Here is a 17,405-nt window from a genome sequence, read left to right on the forward strand (position 1 = left end):
TCCCTCCCCTGGTTCTAGGTTAAGTTACACTACCAATCGAACCACAAAGGCTGTAAAAAAATGTTTCCACAGAACACATTACAGTGGAAAGAAGGCCGAGACCTACAAATACCAGAATTAAAAGTCTGCACTTGACCCAAGGTGGTTTAAGTGTTACACTAGGAGCTGGTATTTTTGGGACATGTCAGGAAAGGTCCGCTCCCTTAAAGCGGGTTATTTGGGTAGCCCACTTCCAGAATGTCTGGTGTTACGTACATTAGAAAAACACTATCATTAGCGTCCCACCAGCCACCTCTGACAGCAGAATGTTTGCGTGCTGTCTCACCTCACTGGCTATCAGATTGACAAGTCTGTCGTGTCTCTGCAGTATGTATGTTTAGGTCCTTGTCAAAGCAGCATCCATTCACAACATTAGAATTAAACATTATGTTTGACCCGGTGTGTAAGATACAATATGGTTTGCAGGCTGCAATATTATAAAGTCATAAATTGAGTTTTGTCAGAATCCTCCATCACCACACAGGGGTTAGTCACAACTACATCAGAGACAGAATCCTCCACCACCACACAAGTGTCAGTCACAACTACATCACAGACAGAATCCTCCATCACCACACAGGGGTCAGTCACAACTACATCACAGACAGAATCCTCCATCACCACACAGGTGTCAGTCACAACTACATCACAGACAGAATCCTCCACCACCCCACAAGTGTCAGTCACAACTACATCAGAGACTGTCACTGGCTCACTTGGCACGTCATTCCATGTCCATCTGAACAGCGCGCCAGTCTGGCTGCACAGGTCAGCAGGGTTTGGCCGGTCTGAACACACTCCAAAACCCATGGCCCCGGACTCCACTGTTCCATTGGTCTTCCTTCTGCAGCAAATGAGGTTGTCCTCAGTGGTTGGCCAGCGGGACCTTTCCCTTCCAGGAGGTGGAAGATAAGGGCACCTTAGAATGACTCAGATACTTTAACAAGAACTAAAGAGGCATGGAACATATGCATAAGGGCATGGGAGGACTGGGGCAATGTGCCCTTTAAATTCTTATGAGTGATACCGTCTGATCCACCTCACTTGTTGTTTGGTGGAGAAGATGTTTTCTACCTCTTCAAGGGTGAAATCGAATGTCTCTGAAAAGTGGTCTTGTTGTACCATTTCCAAGGGGGCAGTGGTACAACAGTCAGCAAGCTGGACACCTGCCATTGTAGTACTTCCATAGATTAGCAGTCAAACTATTAATGGTCTGGAGGCCGGGCTGTGGACTACTATGGTTTAGAATAATGTCAATCTCTTTCGTTTTCCAAGGTCGCCACCGGTTTGCCAATTTGTTTGTTTTCTCCCGGAGCAGTTTCGCTTCTAGGCTTTCTCTGACAGCTCTCTCGTCAGTCTGGAATTGTTTCCGTTCGTGTGGCGACAGCTGACACCCATACCGGGTAAATCTGGTATCTCCGCCCGCCAGGTGAACGGGAGCTGGAGCTAATGGACACCCCACCGTTGTTGCTTGTCGAGTCGTCCGCTGAGAAGGTGTTGTCTGAAAGTTGATTTGCTACATCCACAGCAAAAAGCATCCAAAATGTCGACTGACCTTTACTGCATCAACGACAGCAGTTACAACTGGTGTGCCTAAGTTCGGTTAGGAAATGACTTTGTTTTGGCATAGAGCGGCAGCACTCATGTCTGCCTGGGGCAAGTATGTGCACACACACACACACAGACGCACAGACATTCACTCACACATACACAAAATAATATGCTCCACTGGTAGTCTGGGCATTCTTCCAAACATAACCCCTCAGAATGTAGCGTCTCACCCGGGGGCTATTTGAGTACAGCTCTGTACACGGCTTCAATACTCCATTACATGAGAATGTTTTGGGAAGGCCAACCTGGCGACAAATTACTACTTGTGTTTTGGTGACCATTCTGCACCTCGCATATTTGCACTCTCCCATATTTGGTATCTTTAACTGGCACTGAAAGTTCTACAATCATTGCCACAAACAATCCTTGTAGAATTACATCTGTAATGCTAATGTAGAAATGATTGAACTGTAGGTGTGTAGTCAAACGTATTGTAAGTGTAGGCTTTGAGTGCATTGCTTCACATAAGTGCTTCATTATATGTGGATTATGCAACAATGTTTTTTAAGAGGCTGAGGTTGATCGCTTACATTATGTTTATCAATTTGTAATTATCCCAACAGTTCATCTGTGAATGTATGTTGGTTAGCTTTTATATGTGTACAGAATGTTGGTTTCACTGATATGAAGTCAAGATTATGAAGACAAGATAAGCGTTCTGTGACTGTGGATGCCTTCAAGTCCCCAGGGTCAGTGAAGGATTACTCTGGTAACTGCAATTCAGGGCTTTGGAAGAATCCCATTTTTGCTTTCATGAAAATTCAATCAGTGCCACATCTACTTTTTAGTGTCATTTCTAAAGGTCTTCCATCAAAGTTTGGTCCGAGCTAAATTGTTCTAGCAAATTATAAAATGCAAAGCGTCGTAAAATCTTTCCAAAACACTGCAGCAGAAGCATTATTTTTTGAAGAAAGGTTTGTTTATCTTGATAAGTGGGGGTCAAAATATCCAGTATATTGGTCATCCTCCGGATTTCAAAGTGAAATACTAATTTCCAACTAGCGTTACCGCCCTTGGAAGGCTCAATGAATCAGGTAGCAGCTTACTGTACATAGGAAACTCAAATGGTATATCCTCCTAGATGTCATCTTGATACAGCCTAATCAATTAAGAGAGAGGAACACCTGGAACCAGAGTTCTTTGCTCCCACACCCTGCAGGATTGCTTCACACACTAAGGCCCGGGAAGTAACTATCACTAGTCACAACTTAGACAAGTTTTAGATTCTTGCAGGAGTGGGGGGCAATAAAGAGATTCATGATCCCCACAGATTCCTCCCACAATGCGTTTCCATGACATTTCCACTGCTTAGGTTGAGTTCCAATGACCTCTACTGCATGTATCACATCTCTATTGTATCTATAAAATAGATTTTTTTTTTATCTGCTTCATTCCAGAAAATACTGCAACTAAAAGTGGCCTTGCTTTGCTTAATGCAAATTTGAGGCCCCTGCTGCTATTAACCAATCAGATAGGGAGTAGATGTTCGCTTGATTAATTTGTCATTTCTTGCAGGCAAAAGCAAGATGGAGAAAAAAAGTTAATTGCCTGGCTATGGCATTGGTAGAATACAGAAACAGAATCAGAAGGTCAGTGGCACCAAGGAGGATTGCAAAGATTGTTTGGGTTGATGGTGGGTGAGGAGATATTTGCACAACATTTGCCTGTACTGCAGAGAGACACAGGGAACAGACACAACCAGTGTTCTGGGCACTGGAGGGCATTTTATTAACAAAAATGTCTGAGGGATGTGTAAAAAAAAACACTGACTTTTCCTTCTGCTGCCTAGAGCCTCTTTTCTGAGGCTCTTTTGTCTTCCTCTGATGAGGCCTGATTAAGAGCATGTGTGTGTCGTCAAGAGATGGCAGCCCGATGCTGATACAGGAGATACGGACCTCAATCAACTTAAACTTCTGAAATATAAGCCACCATTTTCAAATCTGTTAACTGAATTATATTATGATTTGCCAACCCACAGATGGAAATCTTCTGAAGAACACATTATAACATTATGAATGTCTTATGTATTATGCCACCAAATGATTCTAACAAAATTCAATAGTTGGAGAAAGTTGGATTCTTGCATTATTTGATTTAGCTAAATATTTGTTTAGGGATTTAACATTTCTTGTATGGAATATTATTTATGCTTTATGCATAGCAGTGCACTTGTCCAAACAAAATAATCTTATATTGTTTTTGTAACACCCGCTTAAACAATTACTTTTTGCAAAAACTATAAACAATATTTCAGGCTAAATTGTAGAAAAACTGTATAAAAAAAAGGGGAATTGAAATGTGTGAACTGAAACTGACTCAACCAACACACTGTTATACATACACTATTATGAGAAACACAAGTTAAGTTGTAATGCAAATTGTTTCAATGATTAGTTAACTTCACCAAAACAAAAAATATTATAATGTATGCACTCACTTTTGTTACTCTGGATATGAGCATCTGGTAAGTAGCTTATATGTAAATGATGGCCAGATTGGACATTTGCAGCCTGGACACAGGGTTTAACACTCCTACTCTTACGATCAGTAAGCACAGAGTCATATACCCGTTTAACATCCCACCTGAATAGGCGTCCCGTTCACTACCCTGGGGATTTTGTCTTTTGGCAATGGGGAAGTATGCCCCCTACTGGCCCTCCAACCAACACCACTTCCAGCAAAAACTGGCAAAATTACATTCACTGATGAGACTAAGCATTTCCACATTTGAGAATGCTGGTGGTCAAATACAGTATCCTGCAATGTTTAGTGTAAAACATATAATTATTGCTGATCACTGATCACGGTACTAAACAACGTCTGCAAAATTTGATTAATTCGACTAAATATCAGATTAGCAGCGTAAATCGCTGTTAAACATGAAAACACCCCAGAAATTATTTTCTCATTTTACACTAGACTGGGGACTGGAAATACCATCATGTTTAATGTTCAGAAACTTCAGCGACAGAGAACAAGCCCAAAAAAAAAGGTTGTAATTGTACAACTCGGAACAATGAAACAGTGTTTTCTGGAATACCCCTAGTCCCTGGCAAGGTGTAGCGCGACACTTCATTATTACAGTGATCATAACTTTCTCTTCACTTCTGTGTATAATCAATACGACTCTTCCTCCAGTACAGCGCACCCGGCCCATCCCAACCCGGCACCCAGTTCCATCCTAAGCCCCAGCCGCGGTGCCAGATTACCAGTCCCCTGCACACAGACACATTCATTCCCTTGACCCAGAGAGGCATCCGGCCAACCTCAGCAGTGGAATAAAAGCTCACTCGAAAACAGAGATGTTCACCAACGATGCAACGCCAGACCCTGTCATGACATGAATTCAAAGCGATTAGCCGTAACATTAAGACCACCTGCCTAATATTGTGTAGGTCCCCTTTTTGCCGCTAAAACAGCCCAGACCTTTCGAGGCATGGAGTCCACTAGACCTCTGAAGGTGTGCTGTGGTATCTGGCACCAAGTTAGCAGCAGATCCTTTAAGTCCTGTAAGTTAAGAGGTGGGGCCTCCATGGATCAGACTTGTTTGTCCAGCACATCCCACAGATGCTTGACTGGAGATCTGGGGAATTTGGAGGCCAGGTCAACACCTTCAACTCATTGTGTTCCTCAAACCATTCCTGAACCATTTTTCTTTGTGGCAGAGCGCATTATCCTGCTGAAAGAGGCCAATGCCATCAGGGAATACCATTGCTATGAAAGGGTGCACATTGTCTGCAACAATGCTTAGATGGTACATGTCAAATTAACATCCACATGAATGGCAGGACCCAAGGTTTCCCAGCAGAACATTCCCCAAAGCATCACACTGCCTCCGCCGGCTTGCCTTCCTCCCATGCGTTCTCCAGGTAAGCAACATACACACACCCGTCCATCCACATGATTCAAAAGGAAACGTGATTCATCAGACCAGGCCATCTTCTTCCATTGCTCCGTGGTCCAGTTCTGATGCTACATTCCCATTGTAAGCACTTTTGGCAGTGGACAGGGGACAGCATGGGCACCCTGACTTGTCTGCGGCTACACAGCCCCATACGCAACAAACTGCACTGTGTATTCTGACATCAGTACCAACATGAACTTTTTCAGCAATTTGAGCTACAGTAGCCCACACGGGCCAGCCTTCATTCCCCACGTGCACCAATGAGTTTTGGCCACCTATGACCCTGATGCCGGTTCATCACTTTCCCTTCCTTGGACCACTTTTGATAGGTACTGAGCACTGCATACCGGGAACACCTCACAAGGGCTGCAGTTTTGGAGATGCTCTGACCCAGTCGTCTAGCCATCACAATTTGACCCTTGTCAAAGTCGTTCATATCCTTACACTTGCCCATTTTTCCTGCTTCTAACACATCAACTTTGAGGACAGAAGGTTCACTTGCTGCCTAATATATCCCACCCACTGACAGGTGCCATGATAACGAGATTATTACTGTTATTCACTTCATCTGTCAGTGAACATAATTTTATGGCTGATCGTTGTACCTGAAAGCTTCAAACTCTGTCTCAGTCCACTGCAACTACAGTTTGTTCACGTCATATTAGTAGGGAGTAAATCTATGTCCTTGAATGGTTGTGGAACTCATACTTCCTTGGTTGACGTTTGAAGAATGATAATATGGTTTTGATGACAAGGGGAACATATCTGCAAATATGTGATACAACACACAATTTCTGGGGACATTTCTGACTCCACAGTGCCACTTGTGGAGGAAGTGTGGACTGCCTCTTTAATGTTTTACTAAAAAGTGGCTAAACTCTTCTAGTCATTATGATCTTGCAAGGTTTGTGGGTAAGGTATACTGATGCTTGACATTGTTGTCAGAAAAATCTGTCTTAAAATGCCACTTCAGACCTACAAGTCATAATATGCAGGTTTGTGAAGTGACTCTTAATTTATTTTAAAATGCAGCCAGACAAAGTACGGTCAACAATCTGAATGTTTTATCACCCGGGACCTGCACTCAGACTGACTGCTCAGGGGGGGATTTATTAAATAACCAACTAGAATAACCAGCAACAGATGCAATACCTCAAACACCTCACTGATTGGATTCGTTTGGAAACATCATTTTTCAAAATGTCTCTTGTCATCTGGAACTGAGAATCTTTGTGGTTTTCTTATCATTACTTTCTTATCAAGTCCTCTTATACCTCTGAAATGAAGGAAATGCACTTCAAAACCAACTTCCATGTTGACTATTGAACCATGTCATGTATGTGTTTTTACAATTTCTGTGCACATGTAAAGTAAATGTAAATGACTTATATTTACATCCATTAATCATCCTAAAACATTCTATATCTCAGCTTAATATAAATTGCAAATTAGGGCTTGAGTTTAGTCTTGTATTCTAAGGACCTTATTTTCAGATAAGAACACTACAGTATGTAGAGCTTTCAATTAAGAAGGAAACCGTAATCTTTTAATGTGGTGTTATAAAACAGATATTATACAAGTGTTCCAAACATTGCTGTTTATGTGGTTGTTAGGGGTCAGCTAACAGGTCTTATTCTGACTCAGGTCGCAGCCTTCTCAGTCTCCCACTGAGTGGAAAATAGAGATGGGTGCATGGACTGGAGTGAGCCGAAACTATTTGAACTTGTGTGTCTACTGTATGTAATGGTAAATATTAATAGCTGTACATAGTTTTTGTTTACATTTGTTACACAGTCATTTTACGCTATTATGCATCTTCAGCAGTTGTTATTCTCGTTGACAAGGTTTCTCACATCGATGATCCCGTAGTCTTTCGCAAATCCACAGGTGTCCCAGCTGCATTAGCACCTGCACTTAACAAGTGAGACTCCTCCACTGGAAGGTAAGTCTGTGAGAAGGACTTCTCTTGACCCAGGAAGGGACTAGGCCCTATTGGGGAACACAGTTCTGGAGTGCCCATCGTATGGGCACATCCAGCACCCTGTCCAGGTTTCTCCAAATTAATCTCCTTATGGGGTGTAAATATGAGGTGGCACAACACACCTGGTGGAACCGGGCTCCAATCAGGCTCCTGTTGACATCCTGGCAGGGGTAGCCCATTCTTTGTGTTAAATATTCTGCACAGGTTCGGACATAGCTGTAGAATTCCCCGGACCACTGGTGCTATCCCTCTCTCATTAAATCTGACAGCTCACTCCACCCGTACCCCAGGGTGCCAGGGAAACTGGGGGATCATCAACTGCCTCCCTCAACTTCCAGTGACCTCTGTGACTAGGCTACTGTTTACAAGGGTCAGGTGGTTGTTAGGAGGCTGGACAGTTGACAGGTCTTCTGCCGGCTCAAGTCACAGCTTTCTTAGTCTCTCTCTGAGTGGACGAATGTGATGGGGTCCAAGGACTGAAATTAGTTGGTGTTAGTCTTGTAACGTGTCTGTTAATGATTGTAACTATTACAAGCTGGTCATATGTAGTCCTTAGCGTATTTTGTTATATTTCTACAGTAGTTGTGCTGAGCAATTTAAGTTTTTTTTACCCTACTGCATCTAACTGGAGAGCCACAATCTTTCAGTTGCTTCAGTTTAAGTCAGGCACCTAACTTCCATTTACTTTAGATATAACAGATTGAATATTTCACTAATATTGTAATTATAAACATTTCTTACTCTCAAATGTAGGCCTTTAGAAAATTAAGAATACATGTGAATTCTAAGAATTTCCTGATCTGATTTTAGGTATTGTAAATTAAATCTTATTGAGCAGTATCATATTGAGCCATGTACTGATTGGTATAATGGGGTCAAATTAAGTCGTTTCTGTTATGTTAATATAGATGGAAACAAATTATTCTGAAAGGGTGACAATATAATAGGGCATTGTAAATTGGAGCCTGTGATAACACTGAATAGTCACTGAAAGGATTGGAGTTCTGCAGATTCAGAGTTCTGTATTTATATAGAAATGTTTGGCATGAAAGCTCTATAAACTCAAGACATCCATGAATATAAGAGGTAGATTATTATACAAACCACAAGGTCTATTTCCCCCCGGCCCTGTCAATGATCCAATGATCTAATGCTGAATGAGCCTTCACAATAGGAATACTTAAAATCAGCTCACTTTAATTACTGGCCAAGGCCTTAGTTAACAATCACATATTAACAACAGCAACAATAATAATCCAAGCAACATATTCTATCTCTCTCTGTCTGTCTGTCTGTCCGCCTGTTTGTCCGTCTGTCTGTCGGTCTGCCCATCTGTCTGCCCGTCTGTCTTTCTTCAGGCTGATATGTATGCTAGTCAAGGTCCAGTTCTGCTTTGGTGAAGCAGCAGAGTCTCAGTGGGATCTTCCTGCTTGACCTTCTCCCTGAATGGGCTCCAGGCCCTGAACAGAATGATGATGCACTCCACATAACACTGTCGTAAAGGCAGACACTAACCCCACCCAATACTGTAATAAAGACAGACACTAACCCCACCCAACACTGTCATAAAGACAGAGACCAACTCTGCTCAACACAGTCATGAAGACAGACACTAACCCCACCCAACACTGTCATGAATACAGAGACCAACCCTGCTCAACACAGTCATGAAGACAGACACTAACCCTCCTTAACATTGTAATGCAAACAGACACTAACCCCACCCAACACTGTCATAAATACAGAGACCAACCCTGCTCAACACAGTCATGAAGACAGACACTAACCCCACCCAACACTGCCATGATGACACTGCAATGAAGACAGACACTAACCCTCCTTAACACTGTCATGAAGACAGACACTAACCTCATCCAACACTGTCATGAAGACAGACACTTACCCCACCCAACACTATCATGAAATCAACCACTAACCCCACACAATACTGTCCTGAAGACAGAGACTAACCCCACCCAACACTGTCATGAAAACAGACACAAACCCCACCCAATACTGTCCTGAAGACAGACACTAACCCTCCTTAACATTGTAATGCAAACAGACACTGACCTTGCTCAACACTGTCATGAAAACAGAGACTAACCCTCCTCAACACTGCAATGACGACAGACACTAACCCTGCTTAACACTGTCATGAGGACAGAGATTAACCTTCCTCAACACTGCAATGACGACAGACACTAACCCTGCTTAACAATGTCATGAGGACAGACCCTAAACCCCATCCAACACTGTCATGAAGACACACGCTAACCCTCCTCAACGCTGTTAAAAAGACACACACTAATCCTCTTAACACTATTATAAAAACAGTCACTGACCCTACTCAACACCGTTAAGCCACACACTAACCCCATGCTCTCTGCTCCTCTAAGTTAGCAACGCTAACTCAGAGACAACCAGTCACAAGTTTTCTCTTGAAAAACAAAGTTAATCTTTCAGGTTGATCCAGGATACCACCATGATGAAATACTGTGTAACACTTTAGAAGCCAATAGTACTGCAGTACTCAGTGGATGTCAGTAGGACACTGTGTTTGGTTATGACTCATTTCCCTTAAAACATATTCCCCTCATGGTAACTAACAGCCTAGTTATTTCATATCATCCCCAGTGCCCCCCCCCCCCCCCCCAGTATGCGAATAACTGGTCGTGGAGGGATAACTGGACCCTGGATGATGTTATTACTGTGCTAGAGAGCTGGGGATTTGCATGGTGGGGTGGTAATCGCCATTTGAAATGGGATTAGGCAGATGTTGTTGTGCATCCTTCCCTGAAATGGGATTATTTCTACCACTCAGCAAATGTCAGTTTGAAGAGAGGCCGATGAGATGTATAGCAACAATGCCTCTGGATGGACCAATACCTTACTGTAATATACGGTACATGCCTGCCTGCCTGCCTGGAAACATATATTATACCCAGAACAGACCAGCCTGCTTAGACACCCATTCAAATGGGCAAACAGACACAAAAATAGGCCTATAACTGCTTAAGGGCTGAGCTATGTTAAAGCACAAAAAAGGCAAATGCGCCAACTGGCATCTCCTAATCAACACTGACATTGTCCAAACTGTACCAGTCTGAGAAACTTGATGATGACAGTTTTTCATACCGTACTGTGTGACTGACGACTGATTGCGTGAAGCTAGCCTGTGTGCGTGCAGGACATGAGAGCATCCTCAGAGACCACGCTAACTTGTAGGATCAGAATATTCCTGTCTCTGGTACTTAGTGCAATAAAACAGGCTCAGACCTGTGGATCGACACATTTTAAATCTGCAGGGATTCCTAAAACCCTCCTAAAAACATCTGTTAGCTTCTCTTAGTACTCAGTCTCTGCAGGTTCTTTTAAAAACTTATTTTCTGGCCGTCTGGCCGTTAGCGCTGCATATATGACTCTAGAGCAAACTGTCATGCTGCAAGTGAGGCAGTTCTTTGACACCACTCCTGAAGATACATTATCAAGCATTTCTCGTGCTTTTTTGGACTGAAAAGCTAGAGAAGACAGGTTTTGCTGAAACAGCAGTAGGCTGGAATCAAAGCCATGCTGCAGAAGTACATGTGCTTTGGAAGCAGCAACTTAGACCGCTGGATCGCCCTACCTGATGGAGACGTTCAGCTACATACACTGTAAATACTCTATTTATAGACACACTGGCTCTTAAAAGTATTCACCCCCTTGGACTTTTCCACATTTTATTGGTATCAATCAAAATTGATTTAATTAGGAGTTTTTGCTACTGGTTCACACAAAGAAAGCCCACAATATAAAAAGCACATTCAAATCTCAACATTTATTGAATTTAGCGATTACGTATAGTGGTTAAATAACAGAGAACCCACACAAATCAAGGGAGAAAATACATTCTGTATTTATTGGAATAATGCAGCAGAATTTCAAAGAATGTTCCAAAATGTTCTCACTGCAAAGCTGGTTACAAGCTGAAATACACATGGAAGGGCGTGTCTACCTAGCAAAGATCATGTTTCCAAGACGATAACCCCCATGCCAGATGGTCAATGTAAACATTCCTGCGGTTATCAGAGCAAAACCTACTGAAAAAGAGAATCTAAACACAGATGTTCCAATTGCTCCCTTAGGTGCATATAACATTCAAAGAAACATACCTTCATAATACATTTAAAATACTAAATTATTACACAGATTCCACAAAATTAAAATCTGCAAATTGTTGTAAATTAATTATAAAACAAAATTCACCACCTTTGCTACGATGCACCTGAATGAGCTGTGGCGCAACCAATTATCAGGCAATTAGTTGGATGGATAACTTCAGGTTAAATACCTGTCTCTGGGAGGTCCTAACAAAAACTAAATTCAAATCCAGAATAAGGTTCTTTAGAAGCAGGATTTAACAATATTTCAAAGGCATTGAGTCACCCCCAGAGCACAGCAAAGTCCATTGTAAAAAAACTGTGAGAATATGGCACAACTCTGAATCTGTCTAGAACAGGCCAAAAACATGAGCATCCTAGTTAGCAAGGGTCCCAAGAGGTCTTTGGCAGCTCTAAATAAGTTACCGTCTTCCATGGCTGAGCTGGGAGATACTGTGCACACTGCAAATCTTCACTACAGTTTGCCAGAAGTGGGAGAGTCTGAGACCAAGTAGAAGAAGATTAAATGGTCTGCTGAGACCAAAAAAAATGTTTTTTGGTCTCAACATTAAGCATAACATCACACACCAGCATAACACTGCACATCATCCTGGAACCATCTCTACTGTCAGCATTGTGGTGGCAGCATCATGCTGTGGGGATGCTTCTCTCTATCATGGTGTAAAATGGATGCAGCCAGAGTACAGAGAAATCCTGAAAGAAAAGTGAAGCTGTGTCCAGAAAATACAGTTATGCTCAAATATTTGCATAACCTTGGAGAATTAGTTCACATTTACATTCAACTGTAGATCATAACAGAATGGCACAATCATAAAACAAAACATGGCAACAAAGAAAAAAATGAACTGACCCCTGTTCAAAATAAACTGACCCCTGCATACCCTTAGTTCTTAATACTGTGTATTGCCCCCTTTAGCATCAATGACAGTGTGCAGTCTTTGGTAATAGTTGTCTATGAGGCCCCGAATTCTTGCAGGTGGTATAGCTGCCCATTCGTCTTGGCAAAATGTCTCCAAGTCATGCAGTCTTTGGTCATCTTGTATGAACTGCACATTTGAGATCTCCCCAGTGGATGATATAAAGGACTGTAATGGCCACTCCAGAACCTTCACCTTTTTCTGCTGATAACATGCTGCATTCATCTTGTCATCAATTTTCTCAAGATTTCCCGTGCCTTTAGAGCTCACACACCCCCAAAACATCAGTGAGCCACCACCATGCTTCACAGTGGGGATGGTATTCTGTTCACTATTGGCCTTGTTGCGTTTATGTATGTGACCATATGTTTTATTCAAGTATCGCCGTATTGTGCTCCTTGAAACAACTACGCCATCTTTTTCCAGAGCAGCCTGTATTTCCCCTGAGGTTACCTGTGGGTTTTTCTTTGTATCCCGTACAATTCTTCTGGCAGTTTTGGCTAAAATCTTCGGTCTACCTGACTGTGGCTTGGTATCAAGAGATCCCAGAATTTTCCACTTCTTAATAAGTGATTGAACAGTACTGACTGGCATTTGCAAGGCATATCCTTTTACATCCTTTTCCATCTTTATAAAGAACCATTATCTTGTTACGCAGGTCTTTTGACAGGGTATGTAAACTTTTGATCAGGGCCATTTGGATGATTTCTGTTACCATTATGATTTAAAAAGAAGCCAAACAACTGTGATAATAAATGGCTTCATATGATCACTATCCTTGAATAAAAAAAATAAAAAATCCATGATCAGTCATATTTTGAGAATCAATGCCAAGATTTCACAATTTCTGCCAGGGTGTGCACACTTATGAGCACAACAGTATGTGCAAAGCTCCAAACAGGCTCATGGCTGTAAATTGCAGCCAAAGGTGCCGCTGGTCCTGCTAATTACACATGACACAGAGGAAACGTTTCTAAACCGAGGAGGCCTTACTTGTGCAACAAGAAAGCTAATCTTCATTGTCCAAAGTTTTCCTGCTGTTTTGAATGACCACAAGCCAGGTGAAGGTGTCCTTTCTGGTATTGCTCTACTGGGCCTGGTCCTCTGGCTCTGTTCTGGACTGTCAGTTGGTTGACTCCCTGCCTGGCTTTCTCTGTGGGTTCTGGTGCCGTTGGCGGAGACTGTTCTGTTTCGTCTCTGTGTGTGACAGAGCTTTTTCTCCCGACGGCCCCATCCTTCACGTGGCTCAGGCTTTGCTGTTATACTGTAGGGTCCAGCCCGGTCCACTTCATCACTGTCTCATTTTCCTCCCTACATCCCTCACTCCCTCTCCAGCCATTAGTGGCCTGGTGTGGTTCACTCCTGTCCCTACCCCCTCCGGCCCCCAGCACATTCCCACTCCTACAACAGCTCCAGAAACACACTACCCCCCTCCGACCCCCAGCACATTCCCACTCCTACAACAGCTCCAGAAACACACTACCCCCCTCCGACCCCCAGCACATTCCCACTCCTACAACAGCTCCAGAAACACACTACCCCCCTCCGACCCCCAGCACATTCCCACTCCTAAAACAGCTCCAGAAACACACTACCCCCCTCCGGCCCCCAGCACATTCCCACTCCTACAACAGCTCCAGAAACACACTACCCCCCTCCGGCCCCCAGCACATTCCCACTCCTACAACAGCTCCAGAAACACACTACCCCCCTCCGGCCCCCAGCACATTCCCACTCCTACAACAGCTCCAGAAACACACTACCCCCCTCCGGCCCCCAGCACATTCCCACTCCTACAACAGCTCCAGAAACACACTACCCCCATCCGGCCCCCAGCACATTCCCACTCCTACAACAGCTCCAGAAACACACTTCCCCCCTCCGGCCCCCAGCACATTCCCACTCCTACAACAGCTCCAGATACACACTACCCCCCTCCGAGCCCCAGCACATTCCCACTCCTACAACAGCTCCAGAAACACACTACCACCCTCCGGCCCCCAGCACATTCCCACTCCTACAACAGCTCCGGAAACACACAGCCATTTATGCACACATGCCCACGCTCACACATACACACTTTATTGTCCCCACTACATATCTCTGAGTCTGCTGCTGAAGCCTCATCTGTTCCCTGGGTTTGGGTCCTGTCAATGGCCCCCAAAAGAGACGGACCAGAGTGCCCCGTGTCTGTGAGTGAGTGTGCGTGTACTGTGTAAGTCTTCTGAGACAGTTCAGTTGGCAATCAGCCCTGCATAGTATCCAGTTCGGGGGCAGTCTCAAATATTGAGTGACACACATTTCTCACAGTCGGAGACCACTTGACCTGCTAATGGTCGCTAGAGAACGAGGGCTGGTCAGCGGAACAAGCCTACGCTTTTATGGGCCGCCATGGGGTGGGTGCAGGGTGGGGGGTGTGGTGGTGGTGGGGGGTGGTGGGGGGTGTGGTGGTGGGGTGGGGATGGGGGGGAGGTGATGTGGTGAGGTGGAAGGAGCCGGCCTCTTAGGCGGACAGGCAGAGACAGGTCACTAGTTGTTCGAGACGGACACGGCAAGTGAGGTACAGAACCAAATGAGTCCAAAACTGCACCCCAGTCCCCTTCATAACGCACAGCCGGCGAGCCTACGGGCTCCAGTCAAAAGTAGTTCACTCTGAAGGGAAAAGGGGACAAATACAAAGCAGTCACAGGCTAAGGCTGCACTGTCAGAATGCACCTGTCCTGTACTTCCTCTGGTTGCTAAGCACCCCCATCACCATCAATAGCATGCGGCAGGTGTAGGCAATCCTCTGTAGAGGTGGATGTTTCCACGGTGGTTATACAGCGAGTCCCTGGGCACGATTTCAAGCATCCACTCGTAAATCCAGAACACACTCGATGCAAACACCAACACGGCTTAAGTCAAACGCTTCGAGGGCAGTGTTTCCCTATCTCTCTGCATGCCATTTTGATGGTAACCACAGCAACCGTTTCACCGCTCCCCTCGTATGTTATTCATGAGGATTGCGATGCAGCCAGGAGGAGCGTGGACGGAATATCCTCACGCGGTACATCAAAGCCTTGCCGTCACAACGTGACTGTTGACCAACAGAGCTGGCTAATTACATCTCTGTTCCCTGGTTCCCATTGTCAATCAGAGAACATCACACGGAGGGACTCTCCACAGGCTTCGGGATAAGATCAAAACACAGGAATAATGCATCTTTAATTTGACTAATCATTTAAGTGGTGTGTGTTTGTGCTTATGTGTGTGTGTGTGTGTGTGTGTACTCCAATGGATATGTGTGGCTAAATAAAGTCATGGATAAGATTCACCGATAGGATATGACATAATATCGAATATTCAGACATGTAAAGAAGAAATACCGAACTAGATACATACACAGATGAAATGAGAATATAATTGCAATTCAACTGTAACAACCGTGTCGTCTCAGCAGACCTATTGATCCTGGACGAACTGTTATGAACATATCATAATACTCATGTTATATTCATAGTAACTGGCGTCGCTCTCTTTCAGCCACACTAACCTCCTCCCTCAGTTATACAATCGCTATGCCAACGATAAGCTGACATTGTCAGATGAACACAGCCAGAATCAGATGGAGTTTAAGGTCAGCAACACCTCTGCTACGTTCCCTTGACTTGGCTCGGCTCTGGCCTGTCCAGCTTGAGTTGAACTGCTGATTCATGGATCCTGGATTGACCGGGACTAGACAGGGCAGTGTGGAACCATCACCCAGTTCCTGGACCGCTAGTCCTCAGAGGCCCATCACAGAGGGTCATGGATGGGAAAGGGCTACTGCTTTCTCACCCAGCTGTTTGGAGCTTCAGGCTGAACCTCCACCAGTCCTGTCCTGCCTCCCGCCAATATATGATGAATGCAACCTGTCTCGCAGCCAAAACGAACCCACTCATTTCAAGTCAATTGAACCCTGTTATGCAGCCATTACCAAAGGTTGGCTTTTCCTTCATGACGCCAAAGAAGGTCAATGGGATTCATCGACATAAATAAAACTGCTCCCCGGAAATTTTGTGCAAAGTAAATTCTTTGACTCAGTCATCTTTCCTTCTGTCATACAGTCATAGCCAATACAAAATAGCCACTGTAAGTTAAGAGAAGATGCCTGTGAGAAAACCGTATGTGATTAAAAGCCACACCCGAAACACCAAAAGGTGGAGCCAGATGGCTTCTTACAGTCCTTCAGTTATTCAAATGACATGTCCCAGAATGGTCACTCAGTGCCACTACCAGCCATTCTGTTGATAAAACCATTTCTTGAAATCACTTCATCAGTCCATGACTAATCAATGTGCAAATTCACATCAGTCACTGGTCCTGTTTTTACTCGGCACCGCTCCCATTAGTTTTGCTGAGGGACGGTTTACAACATTTTCATCTTTTCCATCTTAGTAGGGACAGCCTCGTAGGGACGGCCACATAGGGAGGTCTGTGCGGATGAGGAGATGTCGGTAGCCGTGAATCCACACAGGGAGCCACGTCTGTCAGTCAGCTTGTCGTCAGGCTGCGTAGCATGCAGGGGCCCGTTGACGTCCCTGCTACGTCACAGTGCATAAACCACAGTACCCACAAAGCCACGCTCAGAGAGACACTGACACTCTCCAGCGAAGAGGCCCAGCCCCGTTCAGCCAGCAAAGCCCAGCACCCCCCAGCCTGTGAATCATCCTGCTTAGAGAGGCTCTATCTGCTGTCAGTAATATGCCTCCTGGACCCACTGAGTCAATGTAAGTGACACACATACACACACACACACAAACACACACACA

The 17,405-nt window shown here is 44.3% G+C and overlaps 1 protein-coding gene across 1 annotated transcript in view; it reads right to left on the reverse strand.

Moving 5' to 3' along the window:
* Positions 1–17,405, reverse strand: part of xkr4 (XK related 4) — a 52,010-nt gene that overhangs the window by 13,666 nt on the left and 20,939 nt on the right. The window lies entirely within an intron of this gene.

Source organism: Esox lucius, chromosome 3 (genome assembly GCF_011004845.1).
Source record: "Esox lucius isolate fEsoLuc1 chromosome 3, fEsoLuc1.pri, whole genome shotgun sequence".
NCBI classification, from domain to species: Eukaryota; Metazoa; Chordata; class Actinopteri; order Esociformes; family Esocidae; genus Esox; species Esox lucius.